The sequence below is a fragment of the Erinaceus europaeus genome, chromosome 16 (genome assembly GCF_950295315.1).
Source record: "Erinaceus europaeus chromosome 16, mEriEur2.1, whole genome shotgun sequence".
Classification (NCBI taxonomy): Eukaryota; Metazoa; Chordata; class Mammalia; order Eulipotyphla; family Erinaceidae; genus Erinaceus; species Erinaceus europaeus.
Window position 1 is genome coordinate 68,874,501 of NC_080177.1, and position 12,087 is coordinate 68,886,587.

General features: G+C 49.0%; 1 pseudogene; it reads right to left on the bottom strand.

Annotated features, from left to right (window-relative positions):
• Positions 1 to 6,609: 6,609 nt before the first annotated feature.
• LOC103125654 (small ribosomal subunit protein eS19-like) lies at positions 6,610 to 7,064 on the bottom strand (annotated as a pseudogene).
• Between the last annotated feature and the right edge of the window lie 5,023 nt (positions 7,065 to 12,087).

A 12,087-nucleotide genomic window follows, 5' to 3' on the forward strand; every position in this document is an offset into this window, starting at 1 on the left:
CTAGCATGATTATAAATCAGCGAAGCTGGATGTAGGAATTCTCACTTTGCAGGCTTGAACTCCAGATGCAGTAGTGGAAAGTAGATGCTCAATAATACTGAAATACATTCCATATCATAATGGGGGTGGTCTATTCTCCACAAAATATATTGGGAAGGTTTGTGCAGTATTGTTGGAGAACACAGATATTTTCTCCTAGCTACTCCTCAGTGAACCTCCTCCCTGGGCTTCCTTTCTGGGGGGCCCCAGATGGAGGTTCACACTGTCTCTTCTCAGGATTTGCTGTCCCCAGCAGCTGCACTAGCCCTGGGCTCTTCCTGAATCCTGCCTCCACTTTCATAGACAGTCCACCCATTCAAGCGGACTCACATGATTCATTCCATGTGAGTCATCTGTTTTCTGTCAAGATTCCGACTGAGCCACTGTGTCAGCAGTTATGTTAAAGATAAATAGATAAACAAACAAACAAATAAGTAAATAAGGGTCTGGGTGGTGGCTCACCCAATGGAATGCACATACTACCATGTACAAAGACCTGGGTTCAAGCCCAGGGATGGGAGGGGACTTCACAAGCAGTGAAGCAAGTCTGCAGATGTCTATCTTTCTCTCTTACTCTCTATCTCACCCTCCTCTCTCAATTTCTATCTTATCAAATAAAATAGGAAGAAAATAAAAGAGGAAAAGAAAGAAAATTGGCTGCTGGGAGCAGTAGATTCATAGTGCAGGCATCAAGCTCCAGCAATAACCCTGATGGCAATAAAAATGTTTTTATAATAATAATAGCGTGTGTTGGGATGAAAGAACCTCAGAACCTCCCTGAAAGTCTCCACAGGGAGCCCCCCCTCCCCCTGCCTGGGGTCCCCTGCAGGGAAACTGAGCAGCTGGAATAGGGAGCAGACAGCACTGTCACTCAAAACCATTTGAATATAGGACTACATGCTTGTAACATTAAAAATAAAATTCAGTGTCTTTCAGAAAATGATGGAGAGCAAAAACTGACAAGGGGTGGGGTGCCAGAGTGAGTGCCCCGGCTGCCCCTGCTCCTCCTCTCCACAAGAACAGTGTCTTCCCAGGAGGATCCACGCTGCCAGTGGACAGAGCGAGGACAGAGGCATGTTCGCAGGCTTCCTTCAATTTGCACTACAGACACAAGGTACAGCACTTCAGAAGGAGAGAAATAAGTAGCTCTCAGACCATTTCCGGATCCTGATGGGCAAGCTAGGGGGTCACGTGCAGAGCAGTCAAGTCACAGCATGTGTGGTGGCCTCACCTTGTCCCCCCTCCCAACCACTGTGAAGGTCAAAGTCACAGTGACCAGGAGGGAGTTTGCTGGTGATTTTCACTCTCTGATCCCTCTCTGACATCCAGAACCCAAGCCTCCTTCTTGGCCTGCCTGAGTCCCACACAGAGCATGACCTGTGCTCTTGAAGGAAAGGAGGGTGCTGCCTCACCCCTTGCCTCTCTCCTGCTCCCCCCCCCACCTCCCCTCCCTTAGCGCATTCTATTTTTATCTCGCTCATTATGCTGCAGGGCTCTCCATTTCCATCTTGTTATTGTCAGTGGGGGTCATCTGGAGGCTCTGTCACCCAGGAGACAGAGAGAGAGGCTGCAGCCCAGCCTGTCCCGCCCCTGCTCGCCTAATTGGTCATCTGACAACACAGTCCCTCCCCTGCAGGATGGCCACCAGAGCTGTCAGCAACTACCAGAAATGTCTACTTCACTCACACCCCCCACCCCACCCCACCCCCGCTGGTCCTTTTTTGCTTCAGTAGAAAGGGGAAAACCTCGCTAAATTGAGAGAAGGCCATATAATTCATAAAGAAGACGGACAGACGTCCACATGAGCCCTCTGGACTAGTCTTTGTGGGGAGAGGAGTGTCTGCAGTAACCGGCTGCAGTATTAGCAGCACATGGACCAGAAAGCCACCGGCCATGGGAGAGTGGAGCTTGGGGGGTGGGTGAGGGGAGCCCTCCGGGATGCAGCTTTTCTTACCGGCCTCGACTCTGTAGCAGCAACAGGAAGTAGGGGAGGCTCTTAAAGAGCTGGTCGCAGGGCAGAGGAAGCTAAGAGCCACCTCATGGGCCTTTTGGGTTCCTGGGCACACCAAGGAAAGAATTATGGAACATTGGAGCAGAGAGTGGCACTCTCCTACAGTGCCAGGCTTATCTGCGTGAGGTCTTGAATTCAATACCAGGGATGGTATGTGCCAGAGTGGCCCTCTGGTCCTTTCTTGACCCCACCCCCATGTAAATAAGTAAATAAATACTTTTAAAATAATTTTAAAAAATTTTTATTGTTATTTATTTTCCCTTTTGTTGCTCTTGGTTTTTATTGTTGTTGTAGTTATTATTATTGTTGTTGTTGATGTCGTCATTGTTGGATAGGGCAGAGAGAAATCGAGAGAGAACGGGAAGACAGAGGGGGAGAGAAAGACGCCTGTAGACCTGCTTCACCGCCTGTGAAGAGACTCCCCTGCAGGTGGGGAGCCTGGGGCTCGAACCAGGATCCTTAAGCTGGTCCTTGCGTTTCGCACCACGTGCACTTGACCAGCTGCGCTACTGCCCAACCCCTAATAAATAAATATTTTTAAAGGATTGGCATGCTGTCTGCCTGCTGGCACCACAGATAGAGTCCTGGACTCTCAAGCATGGGGCTCGGGCATTACATGTACAGGAGTGATGTCTGTTTCTTTTTATCCCTCCTTTTCTTGTCTCTCTCATTAATAAATAAATAAAATCCGGGGGCAGGCTGGTAGCACAGCAGGTTAAGCGCACATGGCCTGAATCGAAAAGACAGTCGCAAGGATCCCAGTTCGAGTCCCCCGCTTTTCCCCTGCAGGGGGGTTGCTTCTTCACAGGTGGTGAAGCAGGTCTGCAGGTGTCTTTCTCTCCTCGCTCTGTCTTCCTCTCCACTCTTGATTTCTCTCTGTCCTTTCCAGCAACAACAACAGTAATAACAATAACAAGAGCAACAAAAATGGGGAAAAAATGGCCTCCAGGAGCAGTGGATTCATAGTGCAGGCGCTGAACCCAGCAATAACACTGGAGGCTAAAATAAAATAAAATAAATCCTTACAATTTTAAAAAAAAAATAAAAAGGAAGGGGGCCAGGCAGTGGTGCACCTGGTTAAGCACACATAGAACTAAGCACAAGGACCCAGGCAAGGATCCGGGTTTGAACCCCTGGCTCCCCACCTGCAGAGGGGACACTTCACAAGCCGTGAAGCAGGTCTGCAGGTGTCTATCTTTCTCTCTCTCTCCTTATCTCCCCCTCTTCTCTGCATATTGAATAAAATGGGAAAAAATGGCCACCAGGAACCATGGATTGGTAGTGCAGGCACCAAGCCCTGGAGGTAAATAAATAAATAAATAAATAAAATGTAATTTGATTTGATTTTATAAAAGAAGTGGGCTGGGGCGATTGCATAATGGTTATGCAAAAGACTTTCATGTCTGAGGCTCTGAGATCCCAGGTTCAATCTCCTGTACCACCATAAGCCAGAACTGAGCAGCCCTAGACTCTCTCTCTATCTCTCTCCGTATCTCTTTATCTCATTAATATCAAACAATAAAAGCAAGGAGTGCAGGTACTGTCAGCATACTAAGAGAACATTTGTTAAGAAATACACACATGGGAGTCAGGCAGTAGTGCAGCAGGTTCAAGCGCACATGGCACAAAGCGCAAGGACCCGAGTAAAGACCCCGGTTCAAGCCCCCAGCTCCCCACCTGCAAGGGGGTTGCTTCACAGGTGGTGAAGCAGGTCTGCAGGTGTCTGTCTTTCTCTCCCCCTCTCTGTCTTCCCCTCCTCTCCCCATCTCTCTCTGTCCTATCCAACAACAGTGACATCAATAACAACAATAAAATAAGGGCAACAAAAGGGAATAAATATTTTTTTTTAAAATACACACATCGTTTGTTAGGGAAGCTAGAAAAGGGAGATCACGTGCATTCCTGGAGAGCTTTGGGGCAGAGGCTGTCTTGCAGGGGATCCCAGGATTATTTGGGGGGGGAACAGCAAGGAGGAACTTTATTAACATTAATGGGCCACAAAAAGAGCTCGGGCTCTTAAAGAATTCTGCACCCTGAACAGAGGGAAGGTACAGCTTGTACAGACAGTGCAGGCTGGAAGAAGAAAATGTCACATCACAGAGGCAGTAGTGCAAGATTAAGGGGGTGGAACTTGGACCCACTGCTCAGGGTCTGATTTTTTTTTTTAATTTCTCGGTTGCAAGATTAATGTTTTACAGTTGACAGTAAGTACAATAGTTTGTACATGAATAACATTTCCCAGTTATCCACACAACAGTACAACCCCCACTAGGTACCCTGAGATCAGTTCCAGGATCTGAACTCTCGCCTCCCACCCACCTACCCCAGAGCCTTTTACTTGGGTACAATATACCAGGGTCCCAGGATTTTGTTGTTGTTGTTGTTGTTGTTGTTGTTAATTTAAGGTGTTTTTAAAAATATTTTATTTATTTTATTTTTGAGAGAGATGCAGAGAGAGAAAGACACAGAGAGGAACACCAGAGCACTGCACAGCTCTGGTTTATTGTGGTGCAGGGAATTGAATCTGGGACTTCAGAGCCTTAGGTATAAGTCTCTTTGCTTAACCACTATGCTATCTACCCCAGTTCCAGGATTATTATGCTTGCTAAGACCCTGCCCTCCTATTGTCTGTGGCTTGCACTTCCCACCTAGGGGTTAGCTTAGTCCTTAGTGATTCACTGGCTCAGTTTAAGTACAGGCAGGTGGGCACTTGAGTGGACCACAGCTCCCAGGCTTCTCCTCGTGAGTTGACATCAGTCGGGTATTCCCCAACACAGATTCACGTCTCCCCTGCAGTTAGCCCAACGTTTCTACTGCAGCACAGTGAGTCCTGACACCTCCCTTGGACCCCTTCCTTCTTTCCATCTCAGGTCCCTGCCCCTCCCACCTCATCCTTGGCAGGGATGGAGGCCTGACCCCCCAGCTGCCCATACGTATTCCTTTCCTGAGTGCAATCTCCCTCGGCTGGGGCTGCTCCTTCTCCCATGAACCCCTGATCCTGAAGGCCACCTCTTTGGTGCACATTTCCCAGGCCCCGCCTCAGTTCCCTCAGGTGAACTCAAACCTGCTTTCTGCTGGGCCTCTTAAACCTCTGTTCCAGGTTAGCTGAGCTGACTTTCCCCTGCCTGCCTGTCATCAGACTTTGCTAGGTGCCTGAGGCATACAACAGAGCTTTAGCCAAATGGTGCAGAGCCCAGAGTGATAATTAGACCTGATCATGTCAAGCATAAAAAAAAATTTTTTTTTAAAGCTGATGATGTGTTTTATGCCCAGCTCTTGTGTTGGCTTTAGCCTGTTTAATGGCAACGCTATGACTGGGAGTTCTGGGGGAACCTACCTGGCCCCTGTGAGTGTCTCATAGATTCCCCCCCCCTTAAGTCAAGATTGTGACTGGGCCAGCCCATGGGGTTCTCGTTAGGGCTGTAAGATGCCCTTCAGCAGAAATCATCCCAGGAAACAGAGAGGGAAAACAGAAAGGGGGAAAAAGCCTGAAAATCGGAGCAGCAGCTCTGAGTCCCCATGAGGGCTGTGGGCAGAGACAGCAGCTTGAGGTTTTGTCTTTCACTGGAGTTGAAGATGGTGGTGTCTAGGGATATAAGCGCTTATTTCTTATTGGTGAAATTAAATTGTGAGAGTGGGAAGTTAAAGGTAAAAAGCAAGACAAAAGGAAGAAGGAAGAAATGTCAGCCAGTCCCATGTAGTCAGCTACCTAAATCAGCCAGGATCTATAAAACAAAGAAGCCATGGGGGTCAGGCAGTAGCACAGCGGGTTAAGCGCACGTGGCACAAAGCTCAAGGACAGGCGTAAGGACCCTGGTTCGAGCCCCAGCTCCCCACCTGCAGGGGAGGGGGGTGCTTCACAATTGGTGAAGCAGGTCTGCAGGTTTCTATCTTTCTCTCCCTTTCTCTGTCTTCCCCTCCTCTCTCCATTTCTCTCTATCCTATCCAATAACAATGACAGCAGTAACAACAATAATCATAATAATCACAACAATGATAAAACAACAAGGGCAACAAAAGAAAAAAAAAGGCTTGGGCAAAAACAGCTCACTTGGATAGTGAATAGTGTGCTGCTTTGCCATGTGTGCATTCCAGGTTCAAGGCCAGCCTCCACAACACTGAAGGAAGTTGTGGTCTCTTTCACTCTCTCTGTCTCTATCTAAAAAACTAAAAATGAAGAGTGAGGGAGAGAACATAACAAGAGTGAAAAAAGATTCTCACGCTTAAGTCTCCAAGGTCCCAGGTTCAGTACCCAGCACCACCTAAAATCTTTTTCTGGCACTTCATAGGCAGTTAAACCTGATGAGGCCAGTTGGTGGTGAGCCTGGTAGGCACACATGTTACAGTGCCTGAGGACACGGCTTCATGCCCTTAGCCCCAGCTGCAAGGAGAAAGTTTCACAAGTGGTGAAGCAGGGCTGCAGGTGTCTCTCCTCCTCTCTCCCTCAGTGTCTCCCCCTCCCTCTCAATTTCTGTCTCTAGTTGATAAATAATAGATAAACAAAAGAAATACAATTTTAATCTTTTTTATGAATTATGAATGAGGCAATTTATTTAACCCAGCATAATTTGTTCTAATGCTTCCTGTTGGCAGCTGCCACCTGTCCAGCGATTCTGTCCAGATCTTCTGTCGCTAAGGCGTCAGTTTGTGGCCCCCATCTTGGTCCTTTTCCACCATTTTCAGCCCTTCTAGGGCTTGGAGGACTCGGCGGGACACACTCCTGGGGCCTCTGCTGAAGTGGCTGGGCATGACAGCGTTTCTCTGCCGTCCTCCATAAGTCTTGGTCACGGAGGCAACCCAGCACCACCCTGGATGTACAGGGGCCGTGCTGTGGAAGCAGCTCGTTTGTGGAAACAGTTCTCAACGTAGGGAGAGACCTCTTGATGCTTAGCCAGCTTGACTGTGTCCACTCATTCTGGGACTTTCAGCTTTCCGGACTTTTTGAGGAAGGCTGCCAGAACTCGGACAAACTCCTGCTGGATCACGCCTTTTACAGTAACTCCAGGCATCTTGCAGCCTCTGCGCGACCAGCCATGGGGAAAGGGAGCAACAGGGCGCACAAGTCGGGCATTGGGTATCACGAGCCAATTTTAATCTTTTTTTTTTTATTGCCTCCAGGGTTATTGCTGGGGCTCGTGACTGCACTACGCATCCACTGCTTCTGGAGGCTAATTTTCCCTTTTTGTTGCCCTTGTTGTTTATCATCCTTGTTGCTGTTATTATTGTCATTGTTGTTGGGTAGGATAGAGAAAAATGGAGAGAGGACAGGAAGACAGAGGGGGAAAGAAACGCAGACACCAGCAGACCTGCTTCACCGCCTGTGAAGCGACTCCCCTGCAGGTGGGGGGGGGGGCTCGAACCGGGATTTTTGCTCCGGTCCTTGCGCTTCGAGCCATATGCACTTAACCCGCTGCTCCACTTCCCAGCTCCCCCCCCCTTTTAATTTCTAAAAAGCATTTTTAGTGGCTGCTCATGACAACGGTGAGGTTGACAACCCCTGTAGCATCCCCAGTAGCACCTCTCCTGGCTGTTTGCTGACACCAGGGGCTTGTAGACCTTTCACAGAATCAAGGTGGTTCCCTGGACCTCTCCTGACCCTGGGAGCCACTGAGTTCTAAAATCTCTCAGCCATCAAAATGAACAAGTTTGCAAAATGGGCTTTGACATGGAGAGAGGAGAAAGACTTGAGCACAGTGACAGGCTAAGCCAACAGGTGACGGTCCAGAACAAAGAAGCTTCTGAAGACAGTCTTTAAGTGACTGTATAATGCCTTCCTTGAGAGCTGGCTAAGAAAAGCCAATTAGCAGCCAGTGGAGGCAGGCCGACTGGGACAGCCAGGGGCTGGAAGGCATGGGGGCAGGAGGCTGAGCTAGGTGGGATGAGGAGCAGAGAAGAAAGGGCAACAGGGCCCATCAGGACTCTGAACACATAACTGACCCCTTGGTTCCATGAGAACTGAAAGATCAACAATGACCATTTGGTGGCCTGGATTTTATGGCTGGAACTTCAGGCATGAGAGTCTCTTTGCATAACCATTATGCTATCTACCCTCTGCGTCTGCAGCTGCTAGTAGTAAGTGGGAGATGACCTAGGCAAAAAATACAGAGGAGGGGTGGAGAGAGGGAGGGCAAATTCCACCAATCTTTTTTCATTGTCATCTCTGGGGCTTGCTAGCTGCCAGCAAATCCACCACTCTGGGTGGCCTTTTCTTCTTCTATTACTATCTTTTCTTTTGTCTCTTTCTGTTTTTTTTTTTCCTTTTGTTGATAAAAACAGAGAGAAATTGAGAGGGAAGGGGTTAGGGAGAGAGAAAAAAGAGGGAGGGAGAGGGAGAGAGAGAGAGAGAGAGAGAGAGAGACCTGAAGCACTGCTTCAAAGCTCATGAAACTTCCCTCCTGCAGGTGGAGTCTAGGAGTTTGAACCCGAGTCCTGTGCGTAGCTGTATGTGTGCTCTGCTAGGTGCAGCACTGCCTGACCCCTCCGCCAATGGTTAATTGAGCCAAAAGCAAGGATCCCGGTACCCAGAGCCACAGGAAACCACACTATACCACATGTGTGCTTGCATGAAGGAGAGAATCTGCACACACACACACACACACACACACACACACACACACACCAAAGCAAAGCTCCAGTCGCTCTCCAAAGGTAAAGAAGCCAGTAGGGAAAGAGTCCTCGTTTCAGAATTGGTCTTAGCATATCAACTCCTGGAGTTAAACTCAGTCTAAGGTCCTTCCACCACAGTCAGACTGGACAGTCCAACCCAACCCTCAATTTGATTAGGTTTGTCTGAGGAAAGTGCTTTCTCCCCTGTCTGTGAATAGCTGGGAGGTGAGGGTGAACAGCTGCAGGTGAGTCAATTCTCCTTGGATAAAATTGTGCTTTACACAAGGTGAAAGAGGTAGGCAGCCCAGATAGCCCTGCCAGGCAGGGTGGGGCATTACAGAGACTAACTGAACATTGGCGTGTGGTCCTGAGCTCTACGAGAGGGCTTGGTAAGAAGACAATGACGTATGTGAACAAGCATGACAGACTCCATCTTGCTCTCCACCCGGATGCTTTTCCTGGTACTAGAGGAAGTCAGAACCAGAAGCCTGTCACGCAGGCTTCCAGACAAAGATGAACCTAGAGGAAGGTATCACATAATGACAAAGGTGGAGATAGTTAAGCAGCTGTGAAAGAATTCACAAAAAGCCAAGTGTGGAAAGAAGCATTAAGAAAACGTATTAAGAAAACGCCGGGAGTCGGGTGGTAGCGCAGCAGGTTAAGCACATGTGGCACGAAGTGCAAGGACCAGCACAAGGATCCCGGTTCGAGCCCCCAGCTCCCCACCTGCGGTGGAATCACTTCACAGACGGTAAAGCAGGTCTGCAGGTGTCTTTCTCTCACCCTCTTTGTCTTCCCCTCCTCTCTCCATTTCTCTCTGTCCTGTATAACAATGACATCAATAACAACAACAATAATAACTACAACAACAATAAAAAACAACAAGGGCAACAAAAGGGAAAATAAATAAATATATAAAAATGAATGAGAAAGAAAGAAAGAAAGAAAGAAAGAAAGAAAGAAAGAAAGAAAGAGAGAAAAGAAAAGAAAACGCCAAGAAAGTAGCGGACAGGAGGCAGAGAGAAGCCAGCTGCCCTGAGGGCCAAGAAAACTCGAGGTTTATATAAGAAATCTTATAGCTAGTCACCAATGCACCATTTGCCTGCATTTTGTTCTCTTGTGGTGGACTGTATATGACACTGGTCTTGTGATCAGGCTCTATTTCTTTCTCTGTGACGTTCTGCTGGGTTAGTATGGTACACATTTCAAAGGCAGGACATGAGAACAATAGAGAATGGATGTCCTGGGAAGCATGTAGTGTAAACTGTATGGCCAGGGTGGGACTACATGGTGAGCCTCCCCTTACCTGGTGCATGAGAGTTAAAGGTTAACCCTCAGTACTTAATGATTCTATCTGGAAGGTTTTCTTTTAATTTTATTATTTTTATTTATTGGACAGAGCCAGAAATCAAAAGGGTAGGAAGGGATAGAGAAGGGGAGAGACAGAGAGATGTCTGCAGCACTCGCAAAGCTTTCCCCTTGCAGGTGGAGACCAGGGACTTGAATCTGGGTCTTTGCGCATTGTAACATGTGCACTCAACCAGTTGTATCACCACCCCCGAACCCAACAAATTTATCCTCATTTTATACATGGACAACTGAGTCCCAAAGAGGTTGATCTTCCAGAAAAAGTCGTATGACTTGTCTTAATGCTCAAAATTTGGTCACAGGTTTAGCCCTGTCCCCTGTCAAGTGGCCTTTACAAGGTTTGTCCCCAGCGGGATGACCAGAGCCTTTGGTCGGCGCCTTGGTCAGGTCTCTGTTTCGCCTGACACACAGACAGGTAGAGCTCAGTGCTGCCCTGCCCCTCCCTGGTCTTCAGTGTGAAGGCTGCAATGCAGACAAGCCGTGTCTCTGAGCGACCCAGCTGTGTCTCTGAGCGACAAGCCATGTCTCTGAGTGACCCAGCCAACCATGAGTGCGAGAGCCACGGGGAGTCAGGAGGATGGGCAAACTGGAGAGAAAGCCCTGGAGAAGCAAAGAGATGCAAGTCTCCTATCCCACAGCCCTGCCCAGGAGCCGGCTAGGGGCTGGACACAGAGGCTATTGCAGCCACCCATGACAGGAAGATACAAGAGACAAGCAAAAATATGCAACAGCCCTCGACCTGCCTGTGGATCTGCAGGGATGTCCCACCATGGGGAATCAGGACTTGCTTCCATTGCAGTATGGTGGTGGAGGTGGGGGTAGATAGCATGATGGTTATGCAAAGAGACTCTCCTGCCTGAGGCTCCAAAGTCCCATCCATCAATCCCTCCTTCCCACCAACATTAGGCAGAGCTGAGCAGTGCTTTGGGGGAAAAAAAAAAAAGTGCCACTCAATATGGCAGGGAGTCCTTGGTCTCCACTATGCTGGGAGGGATGGCAGATTTCTCCAGGAAAACAAAGCCATTATGGGTCATTTTCTAGGGGCGTGGCACGCCCTCCTCCTGCTCCAGCGTCCCACCCAGAACTAGGCAGATGTGCCCAGCTCAGGGTGGGCTGGTCTGCAGGCACCACCAACTGGCCAGGCTGGGGACAGGCGCATGTTTGCCATGAAGGGAGTGTGCAGCTCCATGGCGCCAGCTCCATGGCCACCCCACGCTCACTGCCCACAGAGAATCAGCCAAGAGTCAGGCCATCTTCCTTTCATCAGTGCACTCATGACAATCACAGTGTCCTTGCTCTGGCGTGGGAGCTGCCTCAGAGCTGTCCTTCCAGCCCCCACAGGTTGTCATGGCACCTGCCCATCAGTCTCATTGCTGCTCATTGGCCAGAGCTGCCGACAGTCTCCATGGTGATGGAGACTCTGTGGAGAAAGGACATTGGGCCTCTGAAATGAATGCTGGCAGGCAGGAAGCTGCTCTGGGAGGGCTGGAGAGGCCTTCCACCCCAGAGGTGCAGTGTCTTAGCCTAGAGAACCCAGCTTTCTAATGGGGGTGCCTCGGCACCTGGTTATTCCAGCCGGGGAGGCACCAGAGGCAGGTCCCTGGTGGTGCAGAGTATAGTTGTGAAATAGAGTTCTCATTCTTTGAGGAAGCTCACCCCGCAGCCCTGCTCACCCTGCCCCTTCCAGTGGGATTTGTTTGTTTGTTCACATTTGTGCCCCCAGTTCCTACAACAGTACTCTGCAGAGAGAGGTCCTCAGTAAACATACTGGATAGATGGACAAGTCCTGCCACATTGGCTGATGTGTTTTCCCATCACAGGAAACCTTGAGGAAGGTTGCTCATACTTATAATTGCGATCTCTGGGCTGGTTGAACCAGTGCAATGTCTGTGGTGGGAGCAATAGCTACTTCTATACCTGGGTTACAAGATTACAAGCATGATGGGCTGGGGAGATAGAATAGTAGATCTGCAAGTGGTCCGGAAGGTGGCACAGTGGATAAAGCACTGGACTTTCAAGCATGAGGTCCTGAGTTCAATCCCCAGCAGCACATGTACCAGAAT